Source organism: Varroa jacobsoni, unplaced genomic scaffold (assembly GCF_002532875.2).
Source record: "Varroa jacobsoni isolate VJ856 unplaced genomic scaffold, vjacob_1.0 scaffold_429, whole genome shotgun sequence".
Classification (NCBI taxonomy): Eukaryota; Metazoa; Arthropoda; class Arachnida; order Mesostigmata; family Varroidae; genus Varroa; species Varroa jacobsoni.
Window position 1 is genome coordinate 384,110 of NW_019213331.1, and position 15,140 is coordinate 399,249.

At 39.1% G+C, this 15,140-nt stretch overlaps 1 long non-coding RNA gene across 4 annotated transcripts in view; it reads right to left on the minus strand.

The window, feature by feature from the left end:
- Positions 1-2,292: 2,292 nt before the first annotated feature.
- LOC147753516 (uncharacterized) overlaps positions 2,293-15,140 on the minus strand; it is a 14,515-nt gene continuing 1,667 nt past the window's right edge. Inside the window, exons 1-6 of one of the 4 annotated variants that reach the window (XR_015311019.1) lie at positions 7,506-8,829; positions 6,686-6,736; positions 6,220-6,366; positions 5,432-5,476; positions 3,207-3,293; positions 2,293-2,837 (exon numbers count right to left, since the gene is read on the minus strand). This is a non-coding gene — a long non-coding RNA (uncharacterized LOC147753516). Of the gene's footprint in view, positions 2,838-3,206; positions 3,297-5,431; positions 5,477-6,219; positions 6,367-6,685; positions 8,830-15,140 lie in introns of those variants that run through there. The other 3 variants (XR_015311020.1, XR_015311017.1, XR_015311018.1) reach the window with 3 other exon arrangements.

Consider the following 15,140-nt stretch of genomic DNA (forward strand, 5'->3'; position numbering starts at 1 on the left):
CGGCAAAAGGGGTTCATTTCGCGTAACGAATATGAGCAGCTTGTAGTTTTCTAGGTACATATCGTATTCAAAAATTTCCCGCGAAACCTCGAACCAGCAGCACCACCTCAAATAGATAGAGTAGAGAAATTTAATCAAATAGACCAATTGGATTGCATCTAGGCAAAGTATCTTGAACAGCTTTTGACCTATACGTTGCGTGGTCATTTTGATGAGAGGATTTCTCTTTCCAATACGCAAATATAAATCCGTTAACGTCGAATCCCCAGTTCCTGTCTGTAATAGACCTAGACGACACTTTGGAAAAAATAAAGCGATAATCAAGAGCTGTCCACGAGTCATTATTATATCTACACGCGGCCAAATGACGACTGACGGCTAAATTGCAACTACAAAAGTACTGCGTAAGATGTCTAAGGATATAATAACAGAGACATAACGCACAATGGTTGACTGCTGTTAGCTTTTTGTTGCCTTCGGCAAGCGTTTCGTCTCTGGCAAGAAGCCCCAAAGGCAAATGCCCTGAACACAATAGAACACACATTCACGTAACACTTAACAACAAACTTGAGGCGAACAGGAGACTTTTCGTGGGAGTATTCCGGTGCGGTTCCAAAAAAAAAAAAGCGAAAAAATGCCCCGCCTGACGTTTCTGTCAGCAGACTAAGTGACCGTTCGGTCATTCTACTTGGTGGGCAGAAAGCTGATGGCGCACAGTATAGCGTTCTTAGTGCTCGAATATTTCGCTTATTATTTGAGTAGGCCAGATAAAACAAATGTTGTGGAAACTTTACACACAGATTACAATTGGCGTACCTAAATTTTCCATAGAAACTGTCATTTCCTAGCACAGCCGATACACGTGGTTTGTATTTTTTTAGCTTTGGAGAATTGGATATACCCAATGACCGCTTCTTCAATTCAGAACGAAGACGTCTTCATTCGAAGGAACATTTTTCAACCTGCGGTTTCTAGCGTCTTCTAACCACTAACTTATTTAGCCTTCAAATATATCTCGTCGAAATTAAGCGTATAGCTCACTCGCAGGAGGATCTCGAATCTTCGGGACGGTGTTAAACTGTATTAGAATTACATACGCAACATTATTATTTTGTGAGGCTAGGAGCTTGAATAGAACTTCTTCCAAACAATTAATAACATTTACAAACTATGGAAAGATTACTGATATAGATATCCGTAATCATGCGATTCTAATTAAACACGTTATCTATCAATTTTACAGTAAAATAACATAAATAATACCTTTGCTACGATTTTGGAATAGTAATCTGGCTAACTCTGGATTTTCTCAACCGTTTTATACAAATCATCTTTCGATCTCATAGAAATCATATACTTCGGGTAACAAAGAGCCTCGTTATATCTGTAGGATGCGTCCATAGCAAACATATCAAATTATTGAAAGACATAGTTCAAATCCGAAAACCTGAAAGACACGACATCGTTGATACGGTAGTATGCAACGGGAATTTCAATTTGGAGATTTTTCAGATTATAGTGATATACTTTTTAAGATGGCACTCTTTGGCTGAGACGGCATTGACGGCAGCAGAAGAGCTAGCTTCGACATTAGAAGTTAAGAACGTTTCAGTAATGCAATAAAATTTAGCTATGACTGGGAAAACTTTGGTTTTACAAATTAAAAATGGATAATCTTATTAATATATATATATATATATATATTATGGTCGTTAACAAAAAAAGGTATATGAGTGCAGCTGACGATAAATTGCCCCGAAAGGGGAAGATTTGCCGATCGTGCAATTGCCGCAATGGTCATAAGTCAAAGCCCAATTTCGATGTTCAGGCAGGTTAACTCATAACCGTCCGTCGATTTATGTTTTCCTAAATTTTCGTTAATATTAAACAGATAACAATTTCGACCAGATCATTCGGCATAAAGCTAAAAATCTCTCAGTACTAATTGCTAACGATGTGATACGATGAAAATTGCCCCATAGGGGACCTGCGCCGGCAACCACACCGACAAACAACGTTGGCGTCAGTATCACACCTTCGTAAAGCGAGAATCGTACAATCCACATTGGGCCCGCGGACTCACTGGTAGCAATGGTATAGACCGATGTTTTTAATTATTAGACCATAATAACGCCTGGCATTGAGCCCATATCGATATTAATCTAACTATAACCCACTATAGTTAAGCGAACACGATTTTGCTGCAGTATCAGCAAAGCGTCATTTAGAGAACACTTTTGTTTATAACGTATTTACCAAGATAAAACGTTTATATAAGGTACACTGGCACACATGAACATTTATTACCATAAATGAATAAATAAGCAATATTATCGATGTTAGTGGATCTGCTATGGAAGAAATTGAACTTGAACGGAGCTCTGTTATTGGTAGAACGTAATGAAAAATGGATGATGTGTCTGTGATTGATGAATATGTACTTTTAACGGAGCTATAAATTTGTTTTTCCTTCCTCACGTTGTGTACTATGTTTTGTTTCGTCGGATTTTTCTGCTTGAGGCAAGACAGGGGCTTTAGGAAGCCGAAGCGGGTGCCAGTAACTTTACGTAATGCCGGTTGGTGGCGCTGATGGTGGAATGAATCTTTTTGAGTGTATTCATTCCACAGCGAACCATTTGTAGTTTTCTGCTCGTCCAGTCAATTTCCGTGTCCTTTACCTCGTCGTGCGCTTCGATCAATGTTACGATGCTTTCTAAGTAACGAATTATGTGGTCGTATGCTCGCTGATGCAGGTGTATAATGGTGCTTAATGGTCATAAATAATCTGTAATCTACCTCTGAGAATCGTCTTCGGCCTTCCGTAAAGCGTGCGCATCCTATGTTTAATAACAACACAGGAAAGATGCATTGACATATCAACAGTTACTCGTATTCCATTAGAACATTAACGCTACTTACTTAACGTCAACCTTTGTTACGGCACAAATAATTTCCAGTAAACGTCTACACGACCATATTGACTAAGTAGACACGCAGTAATAGAATGACGCCAGAAATGTTTTTATTTCTTAGTTAAACCGTTAGATTTAACGGCTAGATTGAAAGGGATGCACTCAAACTTGGTCTATTATATACTTCAAAGCAGAGTAATGCTCGTAACGTAGACACTACGCTGGTTGACAGCGTTATCTCGAAGAATTCTAGCTTTTCACCGTCATTCTAGGATATGCGTATCAAATACATACGTGTACACTAACGTGTTTGAGAGTCTCGATATCGATGCGGTCTTCTAGCTGTTGCAGGTATCCTTGACAAGTACTTCACGAATAGATCTGCTAAACAATTGTAATTAAATGTAAACTTTTAGAACTTGATTTATTCTAGTCTAGAACAGGATAACCGCTATGAAGTTTATAGCGTATAATTATAATTAGAAGTAGTAGAAACAGGCTTACTCAATACTATTTTCCACCTAAATAACATGCTCTCTCGAGCTCATCCAGGGTTTCCTTGAGCCATTTTTAACTTTTTGGTAAGCTTATGGCTTTTAGCAGTATGCCGAACAAATTCGCTTACCTGCTTAATTCTGTGGGTGTGGCACTGGAAAAAACGCGAAAAAAGACACACTCTCCCCTTCTCTCTCGCTCTCTACCTATCTGTTGTGGAGATTTTAATACGGCTTACTGCAGCCGAAAGCTGCTATCATTTTTTAACACATTCTGTAACGCCTCTGAGGATAAACATCTTCAGCAGGTTTGTAGAAAAAGATACACAAACGCTAAGCGTTTGTGATGTCTGTAGTGGGCCAAAAATAATATTATAAAAAAATCGTGTTTTTACTTAGACAGAAGACGCCCCTTATCCTATGAAACCTTTCAAGTTACAATTCAATTCAACGAACTTTCCGGGCGTTTTCTCATGCAATTTGCATGATGGGTGCAGTTCAGCGGAATGTATTTACTTTTATTATTATTTAAGTAAATCACAAACATATACTACATAACGATGTTTTGTATAAAAATATTATCCGAAGTAATATATTGTGTGGGAATGGGTAAGGCGCTAGGTTCCCCTTACAAAGCCCATCAAGAACTCAAGAAGCGTAATATTGATCACACTATGCCCCGTACCTTATACACATGCATATTTTATTTGGTTCCTGAAAATTCGGAATTACATGTTGTTTAACTTGTTGCAGATAGTAGAAGCCACGCACCAGGCGCTTAACTATAGTTCGGCGATTTGAGTGATCTAGTGCCATTCATGCGCGGTTTCACACACCTTCAGACTTGTAGACCACGGCGTCTAGTTCCGTGAATGTGGCCTCCCGAATAGCTAGGCGTTCATTAAAGGTGTAAGCGAAATGTAAAATTGTCGTTTTTACTCCTTGATAAACAGGGGCGGGTACGAACAGGGTAAAAAGACAACTAGCTGATTTCGTGCCGAGCGGTGGAGTCAAGAAACATGCTTCAACACCCAGCTTTGAGCTAATTTACGTACTGCAAGTTTACAAGAAGGCCGCCCTTCTATATGATCTCTGTGCCGTGGCTTTTTTTGCAGTCGAATAGCCAGTGAGCACTAATGACTAAGAGGAGATGGAGATTGTTAATAGTTGATATCGTTAGCATTACGTTTCTATGTCTCTCTGTGACGGCAACGGAGAACATCTACCATTGAATGAGAGAAGGGTTTTTACACAGGGAAAATTGCCTATGTAGTCGAGCAGCGATTTTGCGATAGAGATAGCGTTTTGAGAAGCTTCTAAACTTCATCGTTACTGTTTTTATCAAATTCTCAGCTAAGCCGAATTCTACTGGGATTACATGCAGCTTAGCTACCGATTACTAATCTTGGGAACGTCTGATTTTACACGTAGCTGTCTGCGTATAAAATTACGTTCACGAGGGTTCTTGGTCTTTGGATTTCAGCTAGCAAATCCTCCAAAGGTGCCGAGCACAGTAGAGGTTTGAGGCCATTGTCCTGCGCGAAGTTTGTTGTTGGAGGGAAAGGGAAAACTTTTCCTAAGCCATCATCGATTCTTATCTGGTTTTCTTAAAGGGTAGCGATTATATGCCTCAGCAATTTTCTGGATACTATTCCTCTAGCCAAAAACCTCAAAACGATGGCACCAAATCGAAAGTCGTTTTGAAGTCCACAAGGTCAGTGTGTAGCAGCGCGCCCGTCTAGACTGTGCGTTTTCGATATCAGTTAATAGAAGCCTACATGTCATCAAGGCTTGTTCGTCACACCTATTTACATGAAAGGTACAGCCTTAACTGGCAAGGACATTTAAGATTAGAAATCACTTTATTAGCAATTAAAACCGAGATTCCTTCTAAATTCCTAGATGCGACATATATTCATGAAACTATGCTAAATGAAAAACATTACGGCCTAGAATAAGGCGCTTTCAAGTAACGAAGTCCACGTTAGGTCGAGCAAATTTTGCGGAATCGAAATTGAGCCTCACCTGCTGCTGGCAAATATGAGTTCTCTTCACACTGCATCAGCACTTCTGCAAGCAGAGCTCGTAAAAGAAGAATCATCCATAGTTAGAATATTTATAATAAAACAAGTGTAAGTATACTATAGCTAGTCAAAATCGTCATTTGTAAGTGTGTCACGTTTTCTACAAAATCTCGCTTAGCATAGCATCAACATAATCTTCCTTTTCACAAAGGAGTTATCTACTTCTAGACATAAATCCTTTTTTTTTTTTTTTAAATCATTTTAAGGGTATACTAGTATAGTACATTTATAGACCTAGCGGTCTAAAATAAATGATGTTGACCTATTTTGGGTCTGCATATTGCAATTTTGGGTTCGAATAGGCCACAGGTCGCTGCTTCAAGTCTCGTCAACGACACATACGATACATAGGAAGTTAATTATATCTCCGTTTTTTATCCAATCGATGCTGTTGGCTTTTGCACCCCGTCATTGACTGACTTGAGAGAATTTTCAACCTACACCTTGCTCACACGGTTCTACTACAGAGAAGATGATTCCGAATCAACCGATTCTATACTAATTTTCTCTAAAATCTTCTTTAGTTCATTTAAGATCTGTGAGACTTAGATATGGTCTTTTATCTACAATAACAAGTGCCTGCAGTGTCGATAAGTCTTCCCTTCAATGGCCGAACGTTTCGCAAGAAAACTGTTGACTGAAGTCCTCACTATCTGTTATCTATAATATGTTTATATATAACGCCACACTGACCAACATAAAAAAAATCTGTTTGTTGATCCTACTCACGTGAACATTTCTGCCGCCCAAATGGCGTCATCGACGAGATCAAAACAAATGTATATTCCACTGAAGTCTAGAAACGTTTGGCATGACGGTCTTGAAATATCTTCAGCAGATGACCAATAGTGTCTCGTTTGTCGCTACCTACAGCGACTTCATACAACAGGCACACAAATCAAATTAAATATGAAACTAGAATCTAGAAGTCGATAAGAAAGTGTTAAAAACCATCACTCTAGGAAAATCATTATAGCGAGAGATGGCGACTCATGTAATTAGTAAAAAGTCAAAACGTATTGTGATGGGTGGAGAAAATGCAGTTCCTAATAATGGTAAAGCAAGCTTGTATCATGTTCGCCGAGGTATCGGAATCTCTAAGATTGGCAACGGCTGCCGATTATGTAATAACGTAAGATCATTGTAATTGGATTTGCTTTTGTTTCAAAGGACGTATTTTTAGGATGTAACTTACCGTAAACGTGCGTTTCCAATCGTCGACAGAACCTGGGTTTCAGAGTCAGTCCTGAATAGGGAGTAGCCTTTCGTAGAATGTTGGACATGGCAAAAACTCATCAACCAGAAGCAGTGTCCCAGTGAGAAAGCTGTTGGCCATTTAGTTTCTCTAGGATCTTTCTAATGAGCTAATTTTCGACCGTGGCGAGATAAGCTAAACTGTTATACGTTAATAAGTACTCTTATTCGAACTTACTTAAATCGACCAGCTGCCAACTGAAACGAAGCCTGTTAATAGAGATCTTGTACTTCATATATATTAAATCAACAAATCTGCAAAAACTCATATGAAAGTAGAAATTGAACCAGGTCTGAAATCGAGAGTAGAAAAGCCAATGTGCCATCAGAACAAATGAAAGCAGTCGGGTAAATAAAAGTCAGTAGAATCGTTAGAAAAAAGCTTTAATTAATAAACGCTATGACTGTTAGACGCTACCAGTATACCAATACCAACCGACATGGCTGTTCGAAAAATGATCGGACAAGCAATGTTCTGGCCGAGAATTGGTCACTGGTCATCAATAGTTTTACGTCGACATATTGAGATGAAAAAACCTAATTGAAATGGGCTACCATATTGACCATTGTTAAAACGTTGATTCCTATCCTACATCTAGGATGAACTTTCCGCTTTCTAAGAACTCAAATTTTATTGGCCTACACTCGTAACTAATAATGCGTTCGTTTAATCTGCTCCACTTATAGAAAAAAGTGACGTCTGAACCGCAAGCAAAGGGAAACTGCCGACTGCAACTTGATTAACTTTGCCAGTTACATACATGTTCACACGAACTCTTGGAGTTGCCTCGTTGGGGATCAGTACACGTATCGATACATAATATGTGTCCATAGAGCACGGAAGTTCGCTGAAAAGCTTGGGTTACTGTCTTCTGGGATGCTTTCAGTGTAACCCAGACTGATAATTTTTCCAACGATATTGGAAATACGAGCGATTATTGCATGGACCTGTTGCTATGCCTCGAAGTCCAGACGAAACTTCTCTCAACCGAACAGCGATACTCCACCGTCCCCAATTTACAACCCAGGTAAATTTCAGAGGACCTAAGTTATTTCAATCAGTATGTTTAAGCAGGTAGTTGTCCTGTCTGGAAGAGTTGATTTTTTACAATTTGAGTATCTTAGCCTGCGCGGTTTTCGAAAGGCCTAATGATTCGCACAAAGTGAAACTGGCCACAGACGTTTGATCTTAGTCGCCAAAGCACGGCCTGCGATCTTCAGAATAGAGCAAGTAAAATGATTGGCTGCTTCACATGAAGTTCACTTTTGACAAAGTATATCGGAAAAAAAAATATTTTTCCAAATTCACCCTTCGCACATACACATTCATAGAAACTTTTGAAGTCCCATAGGTACAGTGTTACCAAGCATGATTGCTGTTTATGGCTAGTGAAGTAAACGAAGCTACAATTTGTCAATAGCATTCAACACGCACGGTGCTTTGGACAATTTTGGTCGATATCAGCGAGCAGAAGCTATTGGTTTACCGCGCAAATATTATAAATTGTCTCGCGTACAATATAGGTATGGGTAAATGCTATTTAAAGGCCATGGCGGCTCGCGACCTAAGCGTAACAAGGCTTATAATTACAAAGCAAGCTGCACAACTACGTAGAGCGAGTATCCTATATATGTGGGTACTCTATGATGATACTGTGCGGCGTTAAAACTCTGTGCTAACTAGTAAAAATGTAAATAGCCGAACAAGACGACGCGAGATTAAAAGAAATCATCGTCCAACTGGCTGATGTAAGCCCAGTAAAACCATCAGACGCAACCAATCTTATTGGCACAAAGCATTCCCTTTTCCAGTCAGCTCGCTCGCTCTTCAGATTTATAAGACGTAAACAACTTTATATTCCAGCTAATGTGATGTAAGATACGAATTAATTGGCCGTCATGAAAGAGCAGGCAAAGCTTGCCTTCGAGGGAAATAGTCCTAAATATTGCCTAGTTTTGCCAATAACAGTTGAAGCCGATAAAAGCTGATAAAAGTAAATTTGTCAAAAGGCACTGGGTATTTGTTCAAGCGTTACATTAGCTAAAAATTAGCAATTAGCTAAAAATAGAAAAAAAAAAAATGCTACTGGAATAATAACAATTGTACTTGCTATTACTAATGTAGGAAATCCAAGACAAATTCATTTTACAACTAATTACACCATTGCCCCTTTTTACCGTAATGTTTATAAGCCAATTCACAGTGTTGTTAAGTTAGAGAAAAAATTACAGTCGATCTCATCGATTGGCTTAGTTCTAGTGTAATAGAAATCGTACTCTGATGCTACGGGAAGCACGCTATAGAAGTGAAGTGAAATAGGGGTCTTTAGATTGTTTTGGGTCAGAGTGTCGTTCTCAATCACAGCCTCGTATGCCATCAACCCGGTATTCAATTAGTCTTTTATTGACCCAGCTCACTGATACAATCTGATCAACGAAATTCTTTACTACATAAACAGCTTGCGGTTCTTCTCAGTAGCGGTCTATGCACACTTCATACTGAGGACATTTAAGAACCTCGGAATTGACGTTCACGACTGCTGAGCCCCGTAGAGTGATAGCCTTGTGGATTAAGCTCGAATTAGGATCTCAGCTGTTCGGCAACAAAATTGAAATGATTTGTGTTATTACTGCAACGTTCTAAAAATTATATTTATACAAAAATAACAGTAACAACAGTGCCGAGTTAAGGTCCTAGCAGTAGTTCTTGTTAGGGAAAAAGTATTGTGAGGCCCATAATTGTTTAGATATTGCAGCTTGACAAAAAAAATTTGCTACGTAAATAGTGGACTAATTATTTATTTAAACTGTTTGATCTCGTATAAGACGCACTGGTCCTTCAAAACGAACCTGTGATATTTTTCTTCATTTATAATTCAATACGATTTAAAAAATCTACACGCACAATAAGATAAAAAGCGCATAAAACTAGGAATAAAGTAACACATTATTAAAGTAACAAAGAAAGGAGTAATATTAACTTAAACAGGGGATCACAGAACTATATGGGACAGATCCTATATGGACTGCCCCGTTTTTCTAACAAAACATCGACTGCAAAATACGTACTAACGTTTTTCAAAATCCTGGCCAGCCAGTTGATGTAATGTAATTAAAGAATATATATATCACACACATCTAAGGTTGCTTTTGCATCAGATTGTGATGACTGCATTTTCAGAGCGCAATGCTAACCAAAAGCAATATAATTTTATCCCGTAGAATCATATACATTGGACAGCTTCCCTCAGCCTTTAATGGCGAATGTTCATGAAGACGCAACCGATATCACCTCTCTTGCCTCGTTTTGAAGGCATTACATTAGGTAATTGTGCGTACGTATAATAGAACAGGCTCGAGACTATGTAGAAAAACAGCGCCAATATTTCAAAAAAGGATTGTTTGTTTGAGAGGCAGGTGTAGATTTAGCGGTTGTCAAGAGATCGTGACTACGACAACTTGCGGTTGTGCAAGGAAGTGGAAGAGCTGATGGTAGACCACACGAACTCGCTTCAACATATGTACATTCGCGCTGTATATTTGATGGATTTCAAAAGGCTACATTAGCAGTATATTCCGCCTAATGTGCAAAGTTGTACCGTACTTAACGTACGTACTCCTTGGAAGCGCAGAAGAGGATTAAATCTTAACACGGTACTAGTAGTTCCTTTTGCCCTAAGAGTAGTCTCTCCCAATGAGCTTCGATAATTTCAAAATTGAAAATTGTCAAAGATGATAGGAGGTTAACATTCTATTTGCTACAAAACTAAACATAAATCAAATGGACCATTAGCATCATCCTGCCGCAGAGGTATTTTGGCTCTGTGATATCTTAACATTGTTGAAAGTTTCGTCGACCATTTGATTTGATGGAACGGCTCTCTTTTGTAGCTCCCACTTTGATGATCCTCAGCGACTTCATAGGTCTATTTCAGCCGGAGCTGGATGTTTGCTTTGACGTGTACGTATTGACTGCCTCTTTATATTTGGTCTGCGAGTAATCGAGTTATAAACGCCGTTTGTCACACCGTTCATTGTGATGGGATTTCTGCGCACTAACAGGACGTCCTAATATCATCATCAAATATTTTCAATCTAGAGAACACGATTACTTTTACAGTAATTTATTGTTCGATGAGTGACCCTTTGCTTTGCGTTTTACGCTGAGTCTTTGTACCGGTGTTTTAATATTGTCTGATGGACCTGCTATGGTAGAAGACCCTATATGATCAACCTAGAAATGACCAATCTAAAAGAACGCGCTCGAAAAAATATTACAATATTTACCGCTTTTCCGCTGCATTTTCGCTGAACGACAAAAGCGTTTACAGTCCGATAAGGGCAAGGTGTTTTGCTTCCTAGAAGAAAGCAATGTGCTGTGAACCTGCCCGTACGAACCATGACAAAAGCGTCTGAAGTGCTTCCGCAGTTCTCCCTTTCGTGGCACAGGCTGGTAATCAAGTGAGGTCATCAGATCATCATAGTGTCATTCCTGTAGGAGAACTATTTCTCCCCGGAGATCTTGTTACGGACTATACATCTCCAATAGCTACCCTATCGCAAAGAGTACGCTGTTTCTACAAAGACATCAGTAGCTTGGCAAAAACGACTCAATTCGGTTATGCTGTCCGGATAAATTCGCCGCCTTATATGACCATCATAATATCTAAAATAATATCTGAAAGTAGCATTTACGATATCTAAGAGCTGGAGTAATTTCAATTGACCTCTTCGCACAGAATAATTAATGGCCCATATCGCCCTACCTTAAATTACCGACATTGATCGGTTTTTTAATGAGTAAATTGTTGTAAGTTTTTTTGGACATGAGATGAAGTAGTCCAGCTCAGCATACTGGCATGTTTTTCCGCGGCAAAGGTAGGTTTCGAATGAATATCGGCACATATAGCCCCACCATCCCAACACATATTATGGACTTCTTTCATACGCGCGAATTCAATAAAAATGGAAAATCTATTCAATAAAATGAATGAAAAATATTTTTCTTCGATTTGCTTTTGTGCATCGAATAAATATGATATAATATATTACAAGAAAATACATAGGTAACAGGACACTGATATATGGACTTCTGATAGATACGCGGATACATGGAGATACGATCAGAAGTTGTTGAAAATCACACTAGATTCATGTACGTTCGTACCTATTACTATTTCTGTTCGAATCACCTCCTCTCCTTTAAAAAAAATGCGATAAATGAGGTAGTCTCAAACGCTACGGCTCGGACCTGCTCCGTATTGGTAAGTAGGCTGGTCGACTGAATATCGCGGATCAGGTCACAACGATAACGAGGCAGGACTATCTGTCGCACAGAGTTGTAGCGTTAAAGTAGCACCATTTAGCAGCGTCAGCTATCGGGCCGGCAATTAACAAGCCAACCAGACAGGCAATAGCTATAAGCAAAGTTTCTCAAAATCGACAGCGAGAACTACCGCTTGGCGGGTCCGACTTGTGCTACCATTGAATGCTAGCAACAGCTATTGGCAACTAGGCCGGAACAAAACACACTGGCTACTCTGAAATGACATCCGTCTTTGCCCAGTGATCTCATTGGTTGGATACAGAATAATGTTGAAATAGCATTCGATGGTAATGCGACAACGACCGACTGTTTCTTTGGTCATTGGGCATTGTTTTTCTGTTGTCTTTCCCCTTAACGTTCGTAGAAGGGAATCGCGCGAACCGGCGGAAAATGTAAAATTAGCACACACCCGTTTTTGTGAGAATCGAACGTTGTTGTGAACGCGAATCGCCTATTGAGCAAACACGCACGTTGAGAATGAAACGTAGTGAAAGGAAAAAAACGCGCTGTGAAAAATCGAAAGGGGGCTATTATTTTTTCAAGCTAACCACGGAAGTAATGTTTACCCACGCTTGCAATAAACAAATAATTATTCAAAAACTCTTTGAAAGTCACTTTGCAGGTCACACTAGAAGAACTACATCGGGTTTTACGTCTCTGCTATTGGTTTGATTAGGGAGTGCTTCAGATGGTCCCCGACACGAAATTAAGTCTATCTATGCATAATTTCCAATCTGTATTATCTCAGAGTTTTTGTTTAAATTTTAAGTAATCATATACATACTACGCGTTGTGCCCAGTTTTGCTATCTCACACGCGCACAAACAGAATGCCGCTTTTATGATTGTTTTTTTTTTTTCTATTTTTAACACTTAATTAGTCATCCAATGTGAGCAACTGTTTGGAATCGCCTACTCTTAGCATCAAGGGCTAACGTTATCCGTTAGGGGTCCTAACCGACGCAGTGACGGCGTAGCAGCCATACATGCATGATGAATTTTGTTAGGTTTCTTTAGAAACAGAGATAGGTAAATGCTGCAGACGAGCATCGAGAATGGCTTAAGAAGGTGTCACCTGTAAAACCAATGAAAACATCTGTAGTGAACTGATAGCAAATATTTTAGAGGATCACAGATAGAACCGGAAATTCACTGCGACATATATACTGTTACTTGCATTAACTAGCCTAAAATTAGCAAAGGATTGAATAAGATGCGTTAACGCCTTTGCACCTCAACCGTATCTTGGGGGGCGGCATGGTCTGAATGACTAATACGCATATTGCTAAGCGCATTGTCATTCAGAAAATTCCGCGTTAGCAAACTATATGTTGTTATCATGCAGTTTCATAGGTTCACCGGAGAAAGATCCCAGATAAATCCACCCAGACCAACAAGTCGACTATCCAACAGTCAACAGAAAGAAACATGGCGTATAGCACATTGGATCGGGTTATCAATGTAAGTTTGCGCTTGACGAGTTTCAGGGGCCCGATGAATCCTGTAATAAAGTTTCATGGTTCAAATTCGGGGTGATCTAACATACAGGAGGTAGAGGCCAGGAATTGAAAAAATCCGAACGTGCTGATAATGTCAGATATATTTCCCATTATTTGTTTAGATAGTAGAAGTTATATAAACCTTATATGTATAGTCACATTCATTAGATCGAACTGTCTCACAGTTAACCTATCATTGACAACTCTACAATGGCAATTGTTTGCGCTGCCAAGTTGGCTATCCAAAAATTTAAATAATAAATAATTCTAAATAAATATAAATAATTTTTAAACATGTGTGATGAAAAACAGGCACTGTAGATCTTATTATTGCTACACGTACACTATATACAATGCTCTAAATATGCAATTCTAAGTCTAGAAGCACTTCGAATTTTACTACAGTGAGCTCACTCAGGTTGTTGTCCATTGTACAGGTTTGGAGGCTTAGAGACTATGCATCGTGTTCTGTATCTGCGAAATCAAGATGGGGTCTGAATCGTCCAGTCAAATATTTGAAATCACGTCGCTCACCTAAATGATCTTATCGCCTATTCTCCATGTCCTTTCACCGCTCTATCCAGAAAAATTGACAAGGCATCGTTTAGACTTACGATTCTGGCAAAGATCAAGCTAGACTTCCGTGACGCTCGTGCGTTTTTCTGATACGCCAACCGTCGGGTAGAGGGCATACGTCCATTGACAGAGCGAATAATACTTCAGCCGACTATTTCGCCCCACCGAATCATCTGTTCAGTACCATACATTAACTTGTGCAGTTGTCAACAATTATAGTTCGTGGACACACGAATTTGTCTCTGAATCTCATATATTTGAACTACTGATCTAAAAAACTAAATTAAACACCCTTAATTATCCCGCTTATATTCATTTTTAAATTTAATTTCCTAAAATCCTGAGTCTCATTTTTAGGAGATTCTTAAGAACGGTAACGTTATTCCAGATTATCCGTCAAGTATCGCCATATTCGTATTCACCAAATGTTGTTAGACAAAATACAAAATCGCCTGTTGCATATTTGAATGAGGCTCAGTGTGCCATATATAGGCTTATCGTTGCGAAAGTCTGGTCCGCCCCCTGTGTGGCTTTGCTGCGTAATTATTGACTCGATGACTGAGTCACACACATAAACGGTCGAAACAGAGGGCCGCTTAGGTAACTGTCTAAACTGGATATCCACTCATTTACTTTACGATGGCCTTCAGCCCACCTATATTGGATGGTCGTTTCACGTAGAAGTTAGGTCTTACACAAGCGGCCTTCTCTGGCGTTCCTTAAAACTGGCTTTTGTACTTAAAATTGAATTAACATACGCAGATGAATTGAAGATTTCACGCCATCTTTTAGGTGGCAGAATAACGTTTGTGTGCAGTTTTTTTAATCATCAATGTGCACATTTGAATAGAACCCTTCCGAACGCATTACCGAAATAACAATGCGATGCTTTTTGCACAAGTGTTCACAGCATTTTACTATAATTAACATATCTGCCAACTAATTAAATCATGCACAACGCTTGTTTCTAGATAGATTTTATCGTATGTTTAAAAC